The 22,423-nt window shown below is 44.7% G+C and overlaps 1 protein-coding gene across 7 annotated transcripts in view; it reads left to right on the top strand.

Moving 5' to 3' along the window:
• The window catches only part of Ctbp2 (C-terminal binding protein 2), a 151,702-nt gene that overhangs the window by 88,388 nt on the left and 40,891 nt on the right, over window positions 1-22,423 (top strand). The window lies entirely within an intron of this gene.

The raw sequence follows: 22,423 nt of genomic DNA, 5'->3' as shown, positions 1-22,423 counted from the left end.
TACTCTGTGGTTCCCTTTCCAGTTGTACTCTCCTTTCTCTAGATCCTCGTTTAGTGCACAGGGCCAGGGGACTTGGTATGATCCTGATCCTGGCTTCGGCCCCTGGTCCAGCTTGACTCTTCCTGCCTTATGTTTTATTGAAATAACTCAGCAGCCCAGGTATGAGCTGAAATAAAATATTGGTCTTTCCTTGGACTGCTTGCAATGCTTTTTTAAAAAGTGCATCACACACCAAGAAAAGTACACGAATTTTAAGTGAACAGCACAGTGAATTGTCATGAAGTGTACAGCTCTTGCTGAGTAGATTCTGAGGTGGAGCAGAGCTCCATGGGTGTAGGGCTTCCTTTTGGTCCTGATGATGACTTGGTCTCTCTGGCAGAAACAGATCCCAGAGAGCATGTCAAGGACCATTCTCTGAAGTAGGCTCCTGAGACACAGATGATACACAGAGGGTGTAGCACGGCTGACCCATGGCAGTAGGGAGAATTCAGTGTTTTCCAGAGGCAAACGTTTCATTACCAATCCAGAGTCCTCATAGGTATTTCATGTTATATGTAAAACATTTGTGGTTACCTGGGAGTGTGTTAAAGATAATCATTAGAGAATATTCTTTGCTCATAAGTAGTAAAACCAGCAAGGTAGGGAACCTTATCTAACACAAATCCTAAATATGCAAAATTGTGCCAGGAAAGAAGAAAAGAACAAAATGGTCTTTGAAGTAAGTAACCAAACCAGAGAGGTTTCATTTTTAGTCTTTCTTACTTTGACCACAAACCTTGGATAGAATCCCCAGATTCTCACTCTGTAGGCGGGGAAGAGTCAAGGTTGACAAATTGAAGTGTCCTTAAATAAGAAAAATTATCACGCTGAGAAATAACCTCTCTGACTTTGGTGAAACTTAAGAACATAATTTTATAACGTTCAGGTCATCACTGTGACTGTAGGCAGAACATAAAGCAAACATTGGCCTGGGATTGTGGACTCTAGTGTTTTGGTTTTTGTTTTTAATATAGCTAAAATTTTTAAAGTTAAGGCACTTCTTTCTTGAGAGTTGGAGCTGTTTATGTTCCTTTGAGGATAGGTCGGTAGCCGCTGCATTGACCTTGCTAAGGATACTGTTCCCCTAGAAATCCTTCCCGAGGTTGTTTTGGAGAGTAACAGAGAAGTACTGGCTCATTGTAGTGATTGTGGAAACTGGAACGTGACTCACTTGTTGGTGCCTGGCCGAATTCCGGTGGATTCTTTGTTGTCTAACAGGCCCACGGTGAAGGACAAGAGAGAAAGGAGTAGCCCATTAAGGGGCAGGCTTGTCCAGACTCAGGCAGATGACTAGTAAAACAAAGGTGGGCTCTGCCCTTGCAAAGCACAGTGCTGCCTGTGCCTGTCATTTGGCTTCCTCGGAGTCACTCTCTAGCTAAATGAGTACAGCATCATGTGAGCTGTTTATAAATTCATTGCCCTGGCAGAATATTAAAGCTATTGGCAGTGATTTATTTTTAATGCATTTTAAATAACCTACACAAAGGTGGCCTTGGATAATTAATTTATGATGGACTTTACACTTAGGGTGCATAGGCACTGGATCATCTGAGGGTGGCACCCCTGGGCAGGATGCTGCTGCAGCTTAGGAAGCAGCCAGTAAGGGACTCTAGTCCCACCTCACAGGAGCTTTCTCAGATAAGGCTCAGAGAGAACATTATCCTCCTCATGCCAGCTTTGAGAATCTCACTGTGACAAGGCCACAAGGGAGCTGCCTCCCCCTAATGCCTTTGTTTACTTTGGAAGTTTGTCCTATGTGAGTGAATTCACAAAACTTACATTCCCCGTAAACCTGTCACTAGTAGAAAACACAGCAATAATTCAGGTGATGTAGTTAAACCACTATTGAGTTTGCACCATTGGAGAGTTGATAAATTGTATGGCTTCATTTGGTAGGAATCAGCAATTTTATGTGGCAATTAATTTTTACTACTGGAAGAGAGCCAAAGCACAAGAAATTTACCTTGGTTTTGTATAGGTAGAGGGGAATTTAATGGTTTTGCTGCAGCAAGAAAGGCATGCTGAGTAGATAGCCGTGCTGGGGGTCTGCAAGGTGGCATCATCTTTGGCTGATTTCTCATGCAAGCAGAGCCCACGCTGTAAGCAAATGTTCATTCCTCGCTGGGATATGATGGGCCTCGTGATGCATTCACAAAACACACATGTGTGACTTGTGAATAAAAAAAAATCTGAATTTCTTACATGCAATGTTTTACCCACCAGAGCAGTTTACCCACACTCATTCTCATCAGAAATAAGATATGCCTGGAGTAACACATAATTAGATTTTTCCAGATCACTTTGTAAAGAGGATGATGTGATAATTTGCTCATTGTTCTTGGCTCAGCCAACAATCGCCAGGCAACACAGTACATGGAGGTGCCCTGGTCTGGATCAAGGCAGAACTGGAGGCTGCTGGAGGCTGCAGAGGCGGTGTACTGCTTCCAGGGTGTCACTGGTGAGGGGTGGGTCTCCTCCTCTCTTTTGTATAGCAGCCTGGCCTGCTGCCTGCGGGTCACAAAGATGATCTGAACACAGTGATCTGTTCAGGTGGCTTCCTTAGGCACTTCAGAAAAATGAGTATGCGGTAAGTAGGCTTAGTATTCCATCAGATCAGTGCTGACAGCACCAAAGAGTGGACAACTTACAGTGAAGCTCCCAACACTGCGCTGCGAGTGTGTGTCTGCTGTATGCGATCCTGTGTAGTGGAAATACCCCTTTATATACATGCATAGGTTTAAAGAGTAACTTAAGGTACAAGTTTGTAAGTATTCAAAGGCAGGTGTACCGGTGTGCCAGTTTTAGCAGTTAACAGGTGGCCAACCTTGTGTCATGCACTCTCTTGCATGCACCCTGTCAGGTTATTTTGAAGTAAATCCTAACCATCATTTTGTTACATTGGCAAATATTTTAGTGTATGTTCCTAAAAAGTAAGGCTCTTTTTATTTGAATGTAAAGCAGCAGTAGCATCGTATTTAAAAGCCACTCTAACATTGTAAGTCTTGTGAGCATAAAAGTACTGTTCCCTCTTTCTCCAAGCCCAGGGCACCCTTCTTTCTGGTTGTCCCCTGCATCCAGAGGGTACGGTTTCTGGGTCTCAGCCCTGATTTCCCATTTTCCTCTAAAGGCTCAGTTGCAAGCTCACTTGGTTTTGCCACCCCAGCCCTAGTGGGAAGCACTGGTCAGGCTTCGTGTGATACTCTCTCATTTCTCATTTTAACATTTGAAGTACAAAATAAAATGTATATTGGTTCAGATGTTCTCTAGGCCCAGGAATGTGCATATAGTTAGACTGCCGGGCCTCGGGCTGTTTCCACCTTCAGAGGCATCTCCTTGAACACGGTGTTTTCTGCTCTGGGCCTCAGTTTTGCTATTTGGATGAGGATAATACACCTGTTTGCTTACACTGGTGAGAAGAATGAATGAAAACAGCAAGGTGCTGAGAACAGTGTGAAGAACACTGGCAGCGCGGAATGGGATACACCTCACTGCTACACCTGCATGCTGCTGGGGGTAGGGGAGTAACTGCTGAAGGAGCCCAAGCCACCCTGGAAGCAACTTTGGGTCCCACATACCCTGGGGCTAAGTTGAAGCTTCCTTGGAGCCAGAGTGTCTGTTGCCAGTGGTTCCACAAGAGGGGGCAGTTTCCCTGCAAGTCTTGTCTGGGAGCCTCTGCTACTGGTGCTTGGCTTTCCTTGCAGAAGGAAATACCATGTTTGCTTTAGCAATTTGCTTAGCCCTGAAAACATTCCTAGACAATGCCAGGGCTTTAGTTGAAAGTAGTATGCGCAGCTTGTTGGGATGGGCCCAGGAAGGATGTTTTAAGTGCAAATAAGTGGCACATACCAGGGCTGTTTGCCTCTGCAGGAATGGTGTGAGAGGTCAGCATTACCAGGGCCACAAGGAACTGGGATTTAATAGAGGCTAGCTACAAAATGTCTTGGGGCATACCTCCTGGCCAAGCACAACTCTAGAGCAGGAAAATGGTACACAGGTGTCTCAGGCATATTCCTGTTCCTTCCTGGTAGCACCCTTCCCCCATAGGTCAGCGGAGTCGGGCCATGAGACAAGATCCTGGACTACTATGAGTCATCTAGGTTGAGGGCCAATTTGGTTCTCATGCAGGGATCAGCATTTCTGTGCCTGTGCAGAACATCTTCATCCCTCTGAGGTCTCTGCTTCACTTCCCCACTGCTCTTGGTCATCTGTGCCCCCACGGAGCCCACAGCTCCTCTCCTCATACCTGCCCCATCCAGACTACAAGACAGAGGTTGAAGCTGTAGAACTTTCCCTGCCTGGGCCCAAGTATCTTGTCTGTCACCGAATTTCAACATCTGTCAACTATTCAGGGTTGCAGATGGAATATTACGACCAGTAATGGTAAGAAACATTGTGTTTTCATTTGAAACCCATTTAGAGCCTTCCCTTTAAAAAAAGAAAAACAGCTTTTGATCTTCAAGCAACATCAGATGACTTCATTTATGACATCTATCTCTGAGACCAGGTAGCTGATAAATGTGCCACAGTAGTTTGTTCTGTGAAAATGTAAAACCAGAGTAGCCTCAGCAGTTACAGCTTCTTTGTTTTCCTCTGTGGATTCCCTTGGCAGTTTTTCTGTGGTGTATAAAAATAGCACAGGATGCCTTAAAATAAATGACTGTGGGGAATGCTTGTGTGGATCAGCTGCGTGGTCACATATGTTCAGATTTTCTGTATTGTTCACTCTGAAGAATGACTTGGGTAAATAGTTCATACCCATCCACCGAATGGTAACTTTAGTTCTTTGGAATAGGCTGGTGTTCTTAAGAAAGATAAACCTGGGGTAGGACCATGGGGTATTTAGGCATGTACTAGAGTCCTGGGTAACTTAAGAGATCTTGACAAGAAGGCGTGTGTCTTCCTTAAAAGATCAGCAAATCAGGTCAGGATGCCTGTCACACACTGGGAGCTGCCCACTGCTAAGCTGTGGTACCCTTAGCAAGTTTCTCAGAGGTCAGTGTTAAATCTTAGTGTGGATACCCATTCAGTAGAGGTAGCAGGTCAGTCTTTTTCTCCTGAGTCTAGAACAGCTGTGATCACCATAGTAAGACGATGACAAGTCTTACGTCCAAGCTAAATTTCATCTAAAATGTTACTTCTTAAAGTTATACATCCTGTAATTTTCTCCTCTCCCCTTCTTCTCAGTACAGTGTTTCACATTCCCAAAAGTGGGTTTTAAATTCACATTTCTGAAATGAAATTATGTACCTTACTCACCGTATACCGTTATATACCTGATTTTCTCTCTAACCCAACAAAACACATAGAGATCCTGAAACAAGCAGCACTGCTTGTGCTTTCTTTACATACACTTTTCTTATCCCCTAGTTAGCCACTTGCATTGGAGTCAAATCACTTAATGCAGTGTCCCAGACAGTGCATGTTATATGCCTGTGCTACCTCGGATGCACCAAATCCCTCTGTCACGTGGTACAGGAATATTCTGAAGATCATCAGAAGCTGCCCGACCTCAGGGGGTCGGCTGAGGTGGTGGGTTCGCCATGTGTATTGCTTGGGAGCGTTGGTTCTCTAATCTCTGTCGTTTCACATTGCAGTAGAGGTATAGGCCTGGTATACACAAGTGCGGTGTCGTTGCCCTCAGTTTTTTTTTTTTTTATAAAAAGGCAAAAGATCAATGAGAAAGTAGGGGACAGTTGGACATAGCAGGCAGAAGCCAGTTTAAGAGACAGCACACAAGACCATCTTGTACACAGCAGTGCATGTGCAGTCTGTGAATGAAAGAATTTTGTTGTGTCTTGAGAGGTTTCCTTGTGCTTGTACTTTTGAAGTGGGTACATTTTTAAAACATAGAAACTCTGTGACTTTTTTTTTCGAGCCTGGTCTTACTGATGGAGGATGAGACCAGGCACCCCCATCTGCCTGCCACACAGTGAATTTAAATTAGAGGACCCCAGTGAGTTTCTTCCTAACAGTCAGGGCTTCTGTAAAACTGTAGCTGTCCATAGAGAACAAACAGGACACAGATTCCAGAAGGCCACAGGTTGTAAACGATTGCCAAGAGAAACCTGAAAGGGCTCTAGTTTATGGAAAGCACCAGGCCTGATTCCTGCAGCGGGGCCAGGCCTGGCTTCCTCTGAGGAAGTGAGGCCCTCCTTGGGGCCTGAGGACAAGAAATGGGGCCAGCCAGGGCTGGGACCTGGGAACAGCTGCATTCTTGAAGGAACATTAAAAGGTGAGTTGGCTCAAAGGCTTTGAAGGCTACAGTGTTGTGCATAAATGGAACAAGCCCTATTTTAAGTATTGCTGTGTACCAGTACTTCCTGTTTTTCCAAAAAAATCTCTTGTTTTGGTTTTTGTGATGATAGATTTATTGAAACGTTTGCTAGTCAAGTGACCCAGTGTGTTCTATGACAAAGCCAAGCTAGGGATTCTATGGCAGGGGAGCAGCACCCAGAACTGCTATTTCCAAAAGGCAGCCAGCTCTGAATGGTGCAGCCTCTGTGGCCTCAGTGAACAAACAAAGAGCTGATTGCCAGTCAGGGTCCAAGATTTTGAGGCCAGTACAATTGAAAGGGGTTTTTGTTGTTCCCCCAGGGCTAAGTTAAGCCATGTGTGTCTCTTTCTAGGAGTAGCCAGCCAGCCAGTCAGATATGTGTACGCCCCACTCACTTCCTGCTGACCTTTTGACATCGACAGATGTTTTTTCTTACAAGTGTCATTAGGCCTCTGTACTCGCTGACCTCATCAAACTGTATTGAAGCCATTTTCATAAATTTTGGTTTTTAAACCATTTCAGCATTTAACCCTGCACCCTGATTTTGTAGCTTCACCTCTGCCTCCCTGGCCTGACATGGGGCTCGGGACTTGACCCAGAACGTACATAGCCCTGTGGCTCTCTAGCCGAAATCCACCCTGTGTGCTCTGAATGAGGTCACTGGCCTCTTCCTTAGAGTGGACTTGCAAACAAAGAATGCAGTGAAGGTCCCTGAGGTCCCTGAGAGAACTTTCCGGAGCTCTGTATATGGATATGTGCTATGACTGTACCTCATCACGTACCAGGAGCAGGGCCCTGGATCTGCACTGGGTTCCCAGCAGCTACACTCATGTGGTGCCTATGAAAGGGTCCAGAATAAACTTGCTAAGGTCATGGAAGTTCCTGCAGTTCACATCCCATGTCCAGGACAAGGAACCTGGTACTGTGTCTGAACCAGTGGCAGGAAGACAGTGTTCCTTTATAGCTTTTCCAAAAACTAATACCAAAGTACAATGCCTGAGCCTAGAGACTTACTGGAGGGAATGGGCATTCGGCAGGTGTCCCACAGTCCCTGGCGCCACTAGGCTATGGTATCACCTTATGGACTTTGGACCTCCAGAATATCTGAGAGCCAACACCCACTCTGTCAGTGTCTGAGACAGAGCTGGGGAACCTCTGTCTTGCTAGCACCAGAGAGTTCCAGGACCCATCAGAGAACAGGTGTGGAAGCTGGATGGGCAGAACTCCTTGAGTGGTCAACTTTATGCTATCTATGCCTCATCTGCTAGAATAAGCATAGCAGAGCGTATTTAAAGCTCTGCTTGTGTCCACCCTTTGTGAATCAGCACTCAGAACCACTTAGTGCAGGTCCATCGCATGTTAAACATCATTATGTTTTTAAATCAGTGCATGTAGGGTGCCTTAGTTACTTTATGTTCGTCACTGAGACAAAATACCTGATACCCAAGTTGGGAAAGGAAAGGTTTATTTCTTACAGTTTTTGGAGGATTCAGTCCACACTCAGTTGTCTCCCAGGCAGGCGGGCATGGCTGGGCCGCCATGAGGCTGCAAACAGCAAGCTCCAATCAGCAAAGAGCAAGACACATCTTCTTCCTGCCATTACATCACATCCTGGCCCCACCCCTTTGTGGGTGGGGCACTGACACCATCAATCCAAGCACTAGACAATGAACAAATAACAAATGCACAATTCAAACTCATGAGGCCTGGGGGACACAGACATATAAACCATGACATAGGGGTACAATATCTCAGCCACCAGAGCCCCCAGCCCTGGTGCTTCTAGCAGCTCTACCTCTCAGAGGGACCCCTCTTAACATTGGGGTATGAGCCTCCTTGCTTTTTTGGGTGTGGTACTAGGGATTGAACCCAAGGTCTCATGTTTGCTTTGGTGTACAGTTACGTTCCCATTCTTCTAAATTTTTTTATTTTAAGACAGATTCACTCTAGTTGCCCAAGCTAATCTTGAGTTATGCAATCAATCTTCCTGTGTCAGTCTCAAAATAGCTGGGATTATAGGCAAGTAGCTGGAATTACAGACATTTGCCATCATTCTCAATTTTGTTTTTCTCTTAATAAGGCTACAGACCAGTTCTGTTTCTGGCACGGAGTGGTTCCAGGACTGAGGAGTATGACTACGTGAGTTGTTGTGGTTATGTTAGTACCTGGCTGGCATGGTGCCATCTCGTCCCTTTGTTTGCTTCTAGACTTTGGCACTAATAAACCTTGCAGAGATGTTCTTAGGGTCAGGGTATACTTTGGGGCCTAAGGGATAAACAAAACCATCGGCTGCAAATAAGCTGCCTTTGTTGAGTTTAAGGTTCTCTGTGACAGTAGCAGTTGGCTTTGATGACTTCTAAACCCTTAGAAGACTCCAGGAAACCTGTGGTTCTAAGACAGACGCCATTAAGGACCACACAAGTTTCTAGGCCCATGAGCGAATGTATGTGTGCGTGTCTGTTGCTTGTTGCTCTGTACACACATTCCCAGCTGTACTCTGTGGCTTCTCTGCTTCTAGGCTTCAATTGGAGCTCCTCAGCATCTTTGAGCTCATGTCTGTTATCTCTGATCACAAGAAAGGCTGTCTGCTCTGAAAGTGTTTGCAAAGTGCCTTTCTGTTTACCTGCATCTTCTGTTTCTGGGATTTTCAGAGCTCAGACTTAATAGTAGCTGTGGTTCAAGGACCACTTCTAAGAATAAAAAAATAAAGGGTCGTTTTATGCAATGAATTACCACGCAGAGTTGTCCAGAAGGTGCATTCTTAATGTGGGGCGCTGACTCTGATAGATCTTTTTAATGTCCCCCTGATTTATGGGTGTGTGTGCCTTAGATTGGAGATTCCAGGATGTCTCAGTTAACTGTACATATTAAGTATAGCCTAGTAAAGTGTCTAGGGTAAAAGAAAATAATAGCTGACTCTCCCATCTTTGGCCCTGTGAGTATTGCTGATGAGAGCAAAATAGACGTTACCCCACGAATTCATAGAAGTGGATACATCACAGACCTCATGTCAGCATGGTCAGCTAAGGATTTATAGCATTTTGGGTGGTTTGTTGAAGTTTTCTGTCTACTAGTTGTATAAGCATGGAATTGTGCCTTATCACTGTTAGTGGCTCACTCTCTTTTCTGTTTAACTATATTCCGTCAATGACCATAGTAAATGTGATGGACTATATAAGGGGTTATATTCATTATCTATTGCTGTGTAACAATATACCGCACAGAGTTACTGGATCAAAATAAAACCTTATTATCTCATACATAGTTCTCAGGAATGAGGAATGTGTACAACTTAGCTGGGTTTCTGAGGTTAGGGTCCCCTGTGGTATTGCAGCCTGGATGTTGGCCAAGGTTGTGGTCTCATCCGATGGCTCATCTGAGGAGGGGTTCATTTCCTTGGGGCCTCATGGATTGAACCAAGGACCTCAACTCCCCACTGGCAGTTACTAGAGCTATCAGGGGCTAGTGTTACCTTCTTTATAGATTTCACAGTGAGGGCAGAATCTGCCCCAGGCGGGGAGGGGGACATGTTCCTTGTGCTATGTTCTCTTTAGGCCTTCAGAAAGAGGTAGTGCCTGCTAGTGCCAGCGACTCATGACTCTGTCTCACTTTTCCAGGCATTCCTTCTGTGAGCACACCTGTGTTCCTAGTGGGTTGCTACACTGGGCCTCTGGGTCTGCAGAACTCTGGTAGAAGGTGGATGGGTCATGAAGACCATCCAGCAGTTGAACAAGAGCCTACTTACAGAAACAGGTCCCCTGCTGGGCATGTAGGGTGGCTGTGTGTCATTGGTCTTCTTCTCTGTGTGGAGATGTCCTTAACCCTCCTCTACTCTTTCCAAACCTTCACGTGCTTCCTTGTACCTCGCTGGCCCCTAGGCTGACCCCAGGGCCTGCCCAGGACAAGGACTGGGCACCAGAGACTTCTTTCCATCCCAAGAGAATGCTTGAGATGTGCCTACCCAAGATGCTGTCCCTGAAGTTCAGAGTGTCTTAATTCTGTCCTTTAAGAAACCCACACTATGAGCCAAGCCTTGGTAAATCCTCTTTTTGTCCTTGAGTGGATCTTGTTTTTTGCACCGCCCTTCTACAGCCAACTCTGTCCCCAGGAGTCACATGTGGCTGTGGGCCTTGCCCTGGCAGCAACTCAGAAAGGTGCCTAGAGAGAACAGGGGCTTTCCTTGCCCTGCCACGTTGAATGAAGTATATGGGTGACTGTGATTCCAAGACAGGTGGGAGGTAGCTTCCAGCCAGCTCCTTGGGTTCATTGTTGACTGCCAGTGATACACTGGCTCCTTCCTAGGGATAAGGGAGCCTCAGTCCCAGAGATCAGCTTCTACCTGTATACTTTATAGAAGCCTGGGGTAACACTGTCTTTCTGCAATGGCATCATTTATTCATGCCAGAATTATTTTAGCAGTTCTAGGACTTCAGAAAGTAAATACCAAATCAGGTGTGGTGGCACATGCCTGTAATCCCAGCACTTGGGAGACTGAGGCAGGAGAATCACCTCAAGTTCAAGGCCAGGTTGAGACCTGTTTCAAAACAAAACATTAAGTGAAGCTGGAGTCAGTCACATGCTGTGTTCTGTGTGCTTCTGACTTTAAGCTGAGGAAGTTTGAGTTAGGAAGTGGGCCAGGGAGAATGTAGTCAGCAGTGGTTTCCTTTCAAAACTTTCCAAGCACTATGGAGGTGTGGAAATATGTGAGGCTGTCCCAGAGCCACATCAGTAAGTGATCAGTTGCTCCATGTGTTCTGCCTCCCAGAATCTCAACAGGAGTGTGTTGGGTGTTCCCCTAAAGTGGAAACACCTCACATCCATTAGTACTGAGTGCAGAGCCTGTTTCACACTGCATGGTTACACGTGGGACCACGGCCTTAGAAGGCATAGCCTTGCCATATGATAGCTCCCAGCCGACGACGGCTGTGGGCATCCCTAGGCAGGCTCCTGCTGCTCCCTGCTCAGAGTGTGAAACCACTTCCATCTCTCTCCTACATCTGGCATTGGGGTGGGAGAGTCTCTGTGGTATCAATGCACAGGCCACAAAGGCAGGCTGTTTGCAGACGTGGACTGTAGAGCACATGGGATAATTGTGAATAGGATCTCTTCCACGTCTCAACTTGGGACCCCTGAGTCTTTCAGGAGCCAATCCCTCTGTCATAGGAGTTTGGCTGTTCCACTGCAGTCTTTTTGCCCATCAGACCCCACAGACTGTTCAGCTGGCTGAGCATAGTAGCCAGAGGTGAGCAGCGAGCAGCCACGCCTCAGGCTGTATATGTCCAGCTTGCACCCAGACACAGCAGGGTGAGTTTGGAGGCCCCAGGGTGACCTGGCACACTGTAGGATGCCTAGACTCTTGGCATATCACACCCTGTAGGGGCTGCCACTTCTCCATAAGCAAGTTCCTTGCTGCATCGGCCCTGAGCTCCCCTAAGTCTCGCTGGTGACTGCTCCAGAGGGCCCTTGTTGAGCTGCCAACCTTAATAGGCAGGGATAAGATTGCTTAGCTGTCAGAAATAAGTACTACAGAAAGGGTGGCTTAAACCACAGAAAGTTCCATCTTACGAGAAGCCAGAGATCAAAGTGTTGTCACAAATGGCTCCTAGGAAAATGGTTCTAGGGCTTTCTTCTAGGCTTGCAGATACTTGTTTCTCCCTGTGTCTTCCATCAACTTTCTTCTGTCCATATGTCTGTTCCAGTCTCTCCATTTCATGAAGTCACTTATTGTTGGGTTAGAGCCTACCGTATTGGTCACTGCCCAGGTAAAAAGCATCTCTGCAAACGGACACATTTGGAGATACTGGGGCTGAGAACTTCAACATGATTTGAAGGGATAGCCTTCCATCCACCTTCAGTTAACCATAGCCAGTGGGACTCATGGATGAGTGTTCTGTTAAATTCCTTTGGAGCATTGTACTGTCAACAGCTGATAAGTTTGTAGGTGTGGGCCGGAAGCCCAGGAACCTGGTCTGATTGCCGCCTTGTGCCATGTTCACAACTTGGCACTCGGGAATCCCAAGTCTTCAGTGCCTCCTTGCATTGTGTTTTCTAGCGTGGGCTCCAGGGTATACAGCATCCCCAGAAGTTAGCTCACGGCAGAGTTTTAAATGGCCACCACCTTGTCCAAGAATTGTTTAGTAGGGTTTCAGGCAAAAATTCCAACCTTACTTGAGATAAGCTGTGATGTTCTGATAGGCAATGGCATTGCCCTGCACCCGCATACTCTCATCATCACTGATTGTCACTGTTGCCCTGGAGTGCTGTGATATGAGGAACCGGCTCATCTTGATAATTCCTGTGTCCCAAGAAGATTTTCCCTTCCTCATTCCTGTTCAGCAGCTTCTCTCCACCCTGAGCTATCTTAGTGTAGCCTGGAGCGTTCTGGACTGTGTTAATATGGGTTGTTCACCCACATGAATTCAAGACTGTAACTCCTGAGAAGTAGGTGATCTAATTCAAGGAGAATGTATAATTCTAAGAGTATCCTTCAACAGGAAAACAAGAGCTATTCAAGGCTTGCTTTATTTTTCTTGCTTTTGAAAGGCAAAAATGAAGTTATGCGACACAAAATGTCATGTGTTTCCTGTAGTTGCAGTCCCAGATAGAAAAGAAAGCTCATCTCTTTTCTGGCTTTCTCCCATACTCCAATTCTTTATGAGAAAACTATGTTAAACAAATCAAATAGCTGCAAGCTGTTTGATTTAAATCGCTATGTAAAAGGTGAAGTTTCCTTTTTGTGGCTCAGGTGGAAGACATGAGGTGTGGGCACGCTGCTCCATGAAAAGGCTTTCTAGGGTCAGGGATGTCTGGCTCCTGCTTGCTGTTGCCATGAAATTCTTGCAATGGGCAGGGTAACATCTGGGTTCTGTAGGGCCTTTATATCTAGAACTGAGGCCTTTTTGCACAGAAAAACTACAATGGAATTTGGATATTTTTAAGAATCCAGCCTTGGAGTATCTGTCACCATAAACAGACTTTAATTCCCCAGCTGTGTGGTAGCTCTGTCATATGCGTCCTTTGTCTACCCAGCACCTCATTTGAAAGGAAGGATGGTCACCTCCCAGGCATGCAGACCACTCCATCTCCTCTGCCTGAAATTGTACCAAGAAGTGTGGCTTCAGTATAGAGGGTGAGGAGCTAGGCCTAGGCCTGTGCGTTGTCCACAGTGAACAAGCTGAAGAGAGTAACCTAGTCCAGGAGATTTTTTTTTTTTTCCTTTTTTTCTTTTCATAGCCCACTCAATGTGGTTTGGTTCAAGATACAGGTGTTTGAGCCTGGAAGAGGTGGGATCAGAACTCAATGAGATCCTGGGCTCCCCAGGTGTTTAGGGCATTTATTTCCAAAAGTGAGTCAGACCAATAATCAGCTGTGTGGCTCAGTGCCATTCTGTTGTTACAGCAATGTCAGTTTGAATTGATTGTCAGAGAAGGTGATTATTTTGCAGTACTATGGGAGATCGGATGGGAGGTTGGATGGGGTGTGTGTGTGTGTGTGTGTGTTCCCCACTGTAGCATGAATGGTCTCATCGTCAGGCTTTCTTGCTCTGTACCAATCGGGTTACCTGTTAGTGTGGCAGAAGGAGCCAATTACTGCTTTATTGGAGTTGACTGCTTAGAACTTGGTGATTAGAAAAGACTGATAGGTCAGGCTGTGGTCAGCAGGCAGGTGGAGCCCTGCTGGCCTCAATCCATTCCTAATAAGATTGGGAGATCCCTTTTTCCTTACCTCCCTGAAATTAGTGTGTCCTAGGAAAAAAAGTTAGTGTGTTCTGAGGTGTCTCCATACCCCACCAGGCCTGAGAATTAAGCAGCCACCAGCTAATAATGTAAGTAGGGGGTGCCCCCGGAGCTGTAGTTTGTAATGGAAACCATGGTGGGCCTGTGCAGAGCTGCACACCCGCCTTTGCACGACTCTTTCCTCCTCATAAATGCCATCCTTACCAGGTTGTTTTCATTTTTCATCACTGCGCCTCACGTAGTCCTTAAATGAGAAGCATGGGCACAATGGAAAATCTCCCTTCAGGGTGGTCTGTGGTTCCCCAGGGCCTGGAGATCATCCCACACCTTGGCCTGGAGCCTCCCTTGACTACTTTTTAGCCAAGTTTCATGTTGCTCAGTTCCTGAGGGGGGACCCCAGCTCTCAGTGCAGGAGCAAGACAGCAGGGAGCACTTGGCACCAAGTTCCCTCCTCCCAGCTGATCATGTTCCCACCATGAGTCCTCAGCTGCTGGAGGGCAGACTGGAGGTGCCTTCTATCTCTTCTTTCCCAAGATGGTAAGGAAAGACACAGTCTCGCCAACCCACTCAAGACTTTTCCTTCTAGAGATTCTGACCTTGTTTCTTTCAGGTTCTTTTCAGAGAAAGAACTCACAATGGGAGTGAGATAGGAAAGCAGACTGTTCTTTGCTTCTTGGGGTCCAGAAGGTAGGGCAAGCAGCACCCTCTGCTGGCTGAAAGGTCACATAGCTGAACGCCTGACCTCCCCTGAGCTGGGCCTGTTCCCAGGAAGGATGGGTGCAGGCAGGTGTTTTCCAGAACAATCTCTGGGACAGCAGGCTTCTGGATGTGCATTCTGGAACTCAGAATGGCAAGAGTCGGACCCACTGGGATCTCAGAAGGGTACCCACTCCACAAAGGGAGTCCTGAGCTTTTCTCTGTGCCAGTACCCCTCACTCCCCACCCCTCAACCTCAAGAAGCTGATATAGTAACAAACCTACCCTTTGTTACATATTTACATCCAGGTGTAGCATATACATTAATCTAAAAAATTCCCTAAAAATCTTAACCCTTTTTTCCTCATTCCAGAATAAAACAATATAAACTGTCCAGTTAATTCATAGTTCTATCCTACATTAACATGTGCTATCTATTTTATATTAAGAATGTATTTGCATATATGCTACCTGGTGTATTGTAACTTACAGTAAGATAAAATCTATTTAAATCTAGCATATGACCTCCAACTAATTTTCCAGGAATTGTGACCTGGTGGCTATTGCTGTAGTTGGTCACCAGGACCATCACCTATCCTGTCATACTGCAGTAGATTCCAGCCAGGGCACTGTGTGTGCATATGGCTGTGAACTGGCTGCAGACCTTATGCTCAGTGCTCCCTGAGCCACAGCCTCACCACAACTCACCACAGCCCAACAACTCACCGTTGCAAGGTCCCTGGAGACACATTGTGTGTCACATAGTCTGCACACATTCTGATCTTGTCCGTATGGCATTCACTTTTACTTGTTCAGATGTCAGTATTCTCAGGTCATTTCTTGCTTTTAATATTAACCCCATATGAGTTTCCTGGTGAGGGTGAAACTCCTGTCCTGATGGAGTCTGCAACTGCAGAACTTTTACCCTGCTCAACCAGCCTCCACAGCTACAAATCAGACATGTCATGCCGTAGCTGCAAAGAGTCTTTAGAGAATCGGAAAAGCAAAAATCAATATGTTCCTATGATTTCTCCTCTAAACGAAGCAGGAATAAAAGATACTATTTTTATACCTCTTAATTTGAAAGTTGCTTATTTGCTTTTATCCCATTGTTAGTCTCTTATTAAAGCTAATGCATAAAAGACATGTTTGGAAGACCAGTGCTTTTAAAATGGATGAATAGGGCTGGGGATCTAGCATAGCACTGCCTGGCATCTGCAAGGTCCAGAGTTTGATTCCCAGTCTCCACGGCCCCCACCAAGTGTGACTATTCTAAAGGCAGGAATGGCTTTGTAGCATGTGAAAACACACACTTAATTTTCATTATGGCCCAAATAAACATTTAGGGGGGAAATGATTGATTCTTTCTGCTAGGGTCCTCTGGCCTCAATTATAGCTTCTAGCAAGTAAAATACTTGCAATCTTGTATTAACACTGAGTACCGTATTTTTCACATGCAACAATCTTAAACACTTCACCCCCGGAAGTACTCCATTTTGCAGGCCAAGTAAAAAGTGTGGTTTCTCTTATATGGGAAACTCATAATACAAATATTTAACTAAAAAGCAAAACAGAAGTACAGAGAAAGCCAAATAATTCCCCAAATTGTTTTGTTGCTTCAAAAATATTCTAAAATATATATGTTAATTTCTTGCATTTATACTACCTAGTTCATTGAAAAAAAAGTTTTGTTCTTTGGGTTTCTTTGTAAGAAAGTCTTTTTGTTTTTGACTTGTACTCTAATGTTTTGGCCACTTTTTAAGATGATACAAAGTGTATTAAGTATTGTTTTCTCTATTTTGGTACGAGATTTTTTCATAGACGAGTGCTTTTTGGGCTTTTTGGGCTCGGGGCTTTTAGCTGAGTGCCACATGTACTTCCCTGGCAAGCAGGAGGTCATAAGTTCAATATCCAGCAAACCCCTCCCCTCCAAAAAAACAGTGCTTTTTATATTTCCTGAATTAGTTTGTATTTGTATTACTCAGCATATTGCCATGATTAAATGTGACATGTTTGTGAAGTATTTAGCACATAATGATCAAAAATAAAGTTGCCATCTTTCCGAAGGTATGATGGCCTCGATGTGTTTGCTAGGTAAGTACTCTGACATTAAGCTACACCCAGCTCCACAAGAGCTTTACTTTTGTTTTGGGTTTTTGTTTTGTTTTGTTTCAGAGTTTCTAAGAATTTTCTGGGGAAGTTAGATGGAAACAACTTTTTTAAAAATCACATCTGCAATTCATTAGTCTTACCCAAATTCCTCCACACTACAAAGGTAGCAGAATCTTGCCTAAAATATTGACCTTTTTTAAAAAATATTCTGTATTAACCCAGTTGAATGAGTTATGAAGGTTTGGCGTACTTCTGTTTTTTCAGGATGATTGTAGTACTTGATGTAGAGATACACTGTGCATAAACAACACATTACCAGACTTCTGTCTTCTGGAGGAGACCTGGCCTCAGGGTGCTGGGCAAGCTCTGTGGGCCTGTATAATTACTGAGCTGCCTGTAATAGGATGTCTGGGTTGTGTCAGTCCTGGGTGACTGAGTTGTGGCTCCAGGGACAGGTTGAGGGCTGTGTAACCACGGTATGGTCTGGCTTGCCCCTAGGGTTAGGCTGCTGGGCATCCCTGGGGAAACATGAGCTTCCCAGTCTTGTAGGAGGTAGACAGGCCTGTCTCTAGGAATCAGCACGCCTTTGAAGTTTTATCTCCGGAAGGACCTGCTGGTTTTCTTAGGGCCTAGGTAGGGTCCTGTAGAAAGGGAGATTTCCTGAACACCTTTCTATGCTGCTTGATACCTGAGCCATGTGTTCAACCTCCCTACCTCCTGAAGTAGAAAAAGTGAACTGTGTTTGCAAAACTTCCTAAACAAATGATTAAGGAGCTGTGGCCACCTTTGGGTTTTGTCAGAGTCAGTCCAGGCAGCTGTAACAGAAATATCATGGTCTATGTAGCTTAAGGACAAGATGTTTATTTCTCATAGTTCTGGAGCCAGAGGTATACAGTGTAGGCCTGCTTCCTGGATTGTGGATTTTACTGTGCTGCATTCTCACCTGAGAGAGGTGCTTTCATGAAGGTGGAACCCGGTGTCATCTGCCAGCAAGCCAACCTCCAAATACCATCACACTGGGAACTGGCCTTGAACATTCAGAAATGCAGTGCATATTTACAGACACACGTAGTATCACACACATGTAATCTCAGCACTCTGTGGAGACTGAGACAGGAGGATTACAAGTATAATAAACCCATCCTAGGCAATTAGTGGGGACCCTATCTCAAAAAATAAAAAAAGACCAGGGATGTAGCCCAGGGTTCAATCCCCAGTACTGGGTGGGTATTGGGGTGGGGGTGTAAGAGAGGCCATTTTCAGCATGAAAGAATTTTTAAGAGTTAGCAACATTCAGTACATAGTAATCATTTCAAAATTGACCTTGGTGAACTGATTTTCCATCCTACTCTTACACAAGCTTCATTTCCTTCTTAGAGAGGACCTATAATAATTCAGTCACTAATTGTGCAGACATTTAGCCAAAGGTGAGAGTGGTGTTTACATTCTTTATGTCCAAGAGTTCTTTGCAGCTCTAGACAGCAAAGGGATCTGCTGCGTGCTTGGCTGTGAAGCTCCTGAATGACTTCCATGGAGTATTACAGGCACCTCTGTGGCTTTCTCTAGGATCAGATAAGGAGTCAGAGTGCAGAGAGACTTTGGTGGGTCAGCAGAATCTTCACATGCATAGAACTCCATCACTGAACCTCATTGCCTGGCAGGATGCTCCTTCCACACTGTGGCCTTCCTGGGTCTCCATACACCAAGAGACCCTTTTAAGCTGGAATGGCAGAGCTTCTGTAGGAATCCGTCCTGCTCGTGAGGTCCTAGGACTGGGGAAGATAGTACACTCATGCTCCTGCTTTTATTGATTTGTCTCGTCCTTAAATTGTGTCCCCATTGGGGACAGCGAATAGTATTCTGGGGACACTGGTGGCTCAGGCAGAGGACTTTCTCAGGGTTGACTTAACTTTGATAATATTCATTCATTAGACTATTGTGAAGCTTAGTCTTTGTTAACATAATATTTAAGTAGATTTCTTTAAAAGAATCAAAAGCTTTTCTCATGTTTAACCAATTTCAGAAGAATTTTCATCTTCATTTCCATGGAAGACATGCACTTACTCTGTAAATCCCTCAGCTGCATAATTTGTATAAAGATGGGAACCAAAATAAAGAAACAGGATTTTTAAAAATTATTCAAGCCTTTAAAAATATAAATTGATGAGGGCTGGATTGTGCTTGAGAGCCTTGCAATGGCTTGGTCTGGGCAGGTGATAACCATTGTTACTTAGAAAAATTTGTCTGGTCAATTTGGACTGTTGGACAAGGAGAATCTTCCCATTCCTTTTGCTGTTAATTCTGGATAGTTTGTTTGATGTCAAAGCATCTGGTAAAATGTATTGTTTTTCATTTCCTTCCATTTCTTAAATCTCATGTTTCGCTTTTACATCTAAAGTAGCTTTCTTATCTAAGCATCTTTTTTTGGAATTAATGGTCCCTTGCCCTTATTCATGAATTTTTTATTCTAAGAACCATAGTTGATGCTTAAAACTATGGATATTACTAAATCTTACTATATGTACAATGTCATTTTCCCTGTACATACATTCATCTGATTAAAGTTTCACCTTTTCACTTTACAAGGAGTACTTTACAGCTTTTCTTTGGCACAAATTAATAGTTACCACTATTTTTGTACTTTGGGGCTATTACTTGCCCCAAGTGACTTACTTGTACACATGTATTTTAGTGCTGTAAGAATCATTCTGATAACCAAGAAGCTACTTCCCTAGTCACTATTGGTGGGTAGAATATACAACGTGGACACACTGAACAAAGTGATAAATTGCCTCTGTATGAGAGAGTGCAGGAAACAGAGGAATTAATCAAACCCCTCAGTTTCATTCATATTAAAACTTATGAATAATTTATTTCTAGGATTTTCTATTAATATTTGCATTCCCTAGTTGACCACAAGTTAAGGAAAGCATGGAGAGCGCCTGACCCCTCAGAAATAGAACTAGAATAAGTTCAATTTCTTAGCACAAAAAATTTACGTCATAATTCTTCAAGGGAAAAAAGTTTCAAGGATACCTTTCTGATCCTTGGTTGCAATTTGGCCAACGATTTCCTTTATCTATGAGGAGAAGGATATATTTCTTGTGAGGTTTGACTTTAGCTGCTTTTCTTCCTCGTTGAAAGGTCCAGCTCTCTCCTTGACCTTGAATTTTGCTTAGCTTTTTTGCAGTCTCAGCCAGGGGTCAACTGCTAGGACTGTCTACAAATACAAAAGGAGGTGACCAGACTGAGCCCAAAAAGGGCAGAAGCAGTTCTTGTAGGCCTGCTGCTTCCCACCACTTTTCCACATACATTTCCTCTATCCTTAACGTCTCTAGGGCACCGTTAACACTGCTCTGCTCTACAAGTCTCCAGGATACATGATTCAGAGTCAGTCTGCATGTGGGTTCTAGAACCCCACCTCATCCTACAGCTCCACCACTAGAGTGTTTTGAAGTGTAAGCTCAGCAAGCATGAGATAATGGGACAGATTCTGCCTTTGTTTCCTTCTCCACCTTTATGTCTTTGTTAAACATTTTGACTAGAAGGTGTCAAAAGATGATGGCAAATTCTGTGGCTAAATGATTGTGATTTATCAGTGGAAAGTGGCTTAAAATATAAGGTCAAGGGCGGTTTTCATAGCAAACACAGGAAGCCAGTGATATAAAGGAGGCCAATGCCAGGGTGGCAAGCAGAGTGCTGGCGTTATCAGTGGAGACATCAGCCAGGCCCCACAGTGCCCAGCTCTGCTTGAGGACAGGCTGCATTATTAAAAAGATGGCCACATTAATTAAGTTTTCATAAATAGCTTGTTTCTTAGAAGAGTATAGGAGGAAAATGTCACATTTCGCATCCTTTTTTCCTGCGACAAGAAATACTAGTCAGAAGGGAATGGAATCTATGGACACTGGTTTGGGCCAGACCTAGCAACTGGTGAACCTGCAAGTTCACATTCACTGCCAGCAAGGTTGGGCCTGGCATGTGGGATTGGTACGTGCCACAGCTGGGGGCAAAGAGGACGCCAAAAAAGTGCACAAGAAAAGCCAGACATAAAGAGTCAGTACTTCCTTTTCAAAATAGTAGAACATAGACATTTGTGTAAGCTGATGGCTGATCTTGCCTTTGATTGCATGATCGAGATTCTACTTATCAATTTTTCAGGAAGCCATCTAATTATACAAATTAGAATTCAAAGGAAAGCAAAAAGAATGATTATACCTCACTGGGGCTAGGGAGGAGGGTGTACAACCCATCTTGCCTCAGATCCTAATGCTGACATTTTTCATCTCCACAGTACTTTACAAATATTAACTAATTAATTCTCTCACCCTGTGGATGAGGCAGCTAATACAGAGTTCTGTTTTCATACCGTAGTCGATGAGGGGTAGACTGTGATCTGAACATCAACACTACCCGTAGCAAAGGGACATGGCAGAAGGCTTTAACTTTTAACTGTCTGGTTGCGTGTGTGTTCTTGTGGGTACAGAGCTTGCTTCCACAGGTCCTGGCCCCCTCCATCTCATCTCTGGTTTTCTGGAATTAGGGTGCCTCTCTTGCAAGGTTGTCTTTCCCAGAGAACCCAACAACCAGAGCTCTGTAGATGTGTCCATGTGATCACCTCCGTCAAATTAGGACCACCCTACCCTGTCTAATACCCTGTTTCCAGGTTTTTCAGGACCCGGCCTTGAACCCAGGGCCTTTGTACTGCTGGAGCTACATCTCCAGCACCTTTTTAATACAGGATTTTGCTAAGTTGCCACACTGAGCTTCAATCCACCTGCCTCATCGTCTCAAAGTGCAGGGACTCCTGGAATGAGCAACCATGCCTGGTTTCATTCCAGGTTTTAGGGAACCTCCTTGGGTGTTGACATTAATTATTAATGTAGTTAGAAACTGTGCTTTTTTCCTAGCTCTTTTTTTTTTTTTTTTTTTAAATCACATAATTATTGCCATAAATCTTTAGGGCGCCTTTTCAGCCTCATTGCTGGGAAATTAGCCATTAACTATCAGGAACTCGCCTACCTTTTAATAGCCAGACCTACAGTCTGACCCTTGGTAAAGTAACTCCTAGCATTTTGCATAATTGATAACCATACATCAGAATCCTCACTTTTAACTCTTGAGTGTCACTTTTGTCTCCTTTTCTCTTTGTAGTTTCCTGATAACTAAGGACAACTTTTTTGTGGGTGGTTTGTGGGTTTCATGGTTGGTCTTTGGATAACAGTGGTTTGGTTGTATATTTGAAGTAAAATACAGGAGACCAGAGAATGGCTCCCTAAATACTGGGTAGCCCTTGGTCAGGATTCTTCGGGAGGCAGCTGGAGGAGAGAGAAGAACAGCGCTAGGACCTCGGATGCCGATTCTTGATCTGGGCCCTCAAGAGTGCACTAAAGGACAGCAAATGTGGGTCAGACTCTCCTTCATCTTGTGGCCTGACCCTTTGTAAAAACAGGCTGAGCAGCAGCTCCCCTGCCTCAGGCCACATTTGGCATTCCCTCGTAAGAGCCCCACAGTGCAGATGGGCGTTCCTTCTCAGGAAATACCATGGGGGTCCTGGACAGGCTCG

The sequence above is a fragment of the Cavia porcellus genome, unplaced genomic scaffold, assembly GCF_034190915.1.
Source record: "Cavia porcellus strain 051 isolate PalLab524CR breed Dunkin Hartley unplaced genomic scaffold, mCavPor4.1 scaffold_2, whole genome shotgun sequence".
NCBI lineage: Eukaryota > Metazoa > Chordata > Mammalia > Rodentia > Caviidae > Cavia > Cavia porcellus.
Note: the sequence above shows the minus strand (reverse complement) of the source record. Positions and strands in the feature narration are given on the sequence as shown.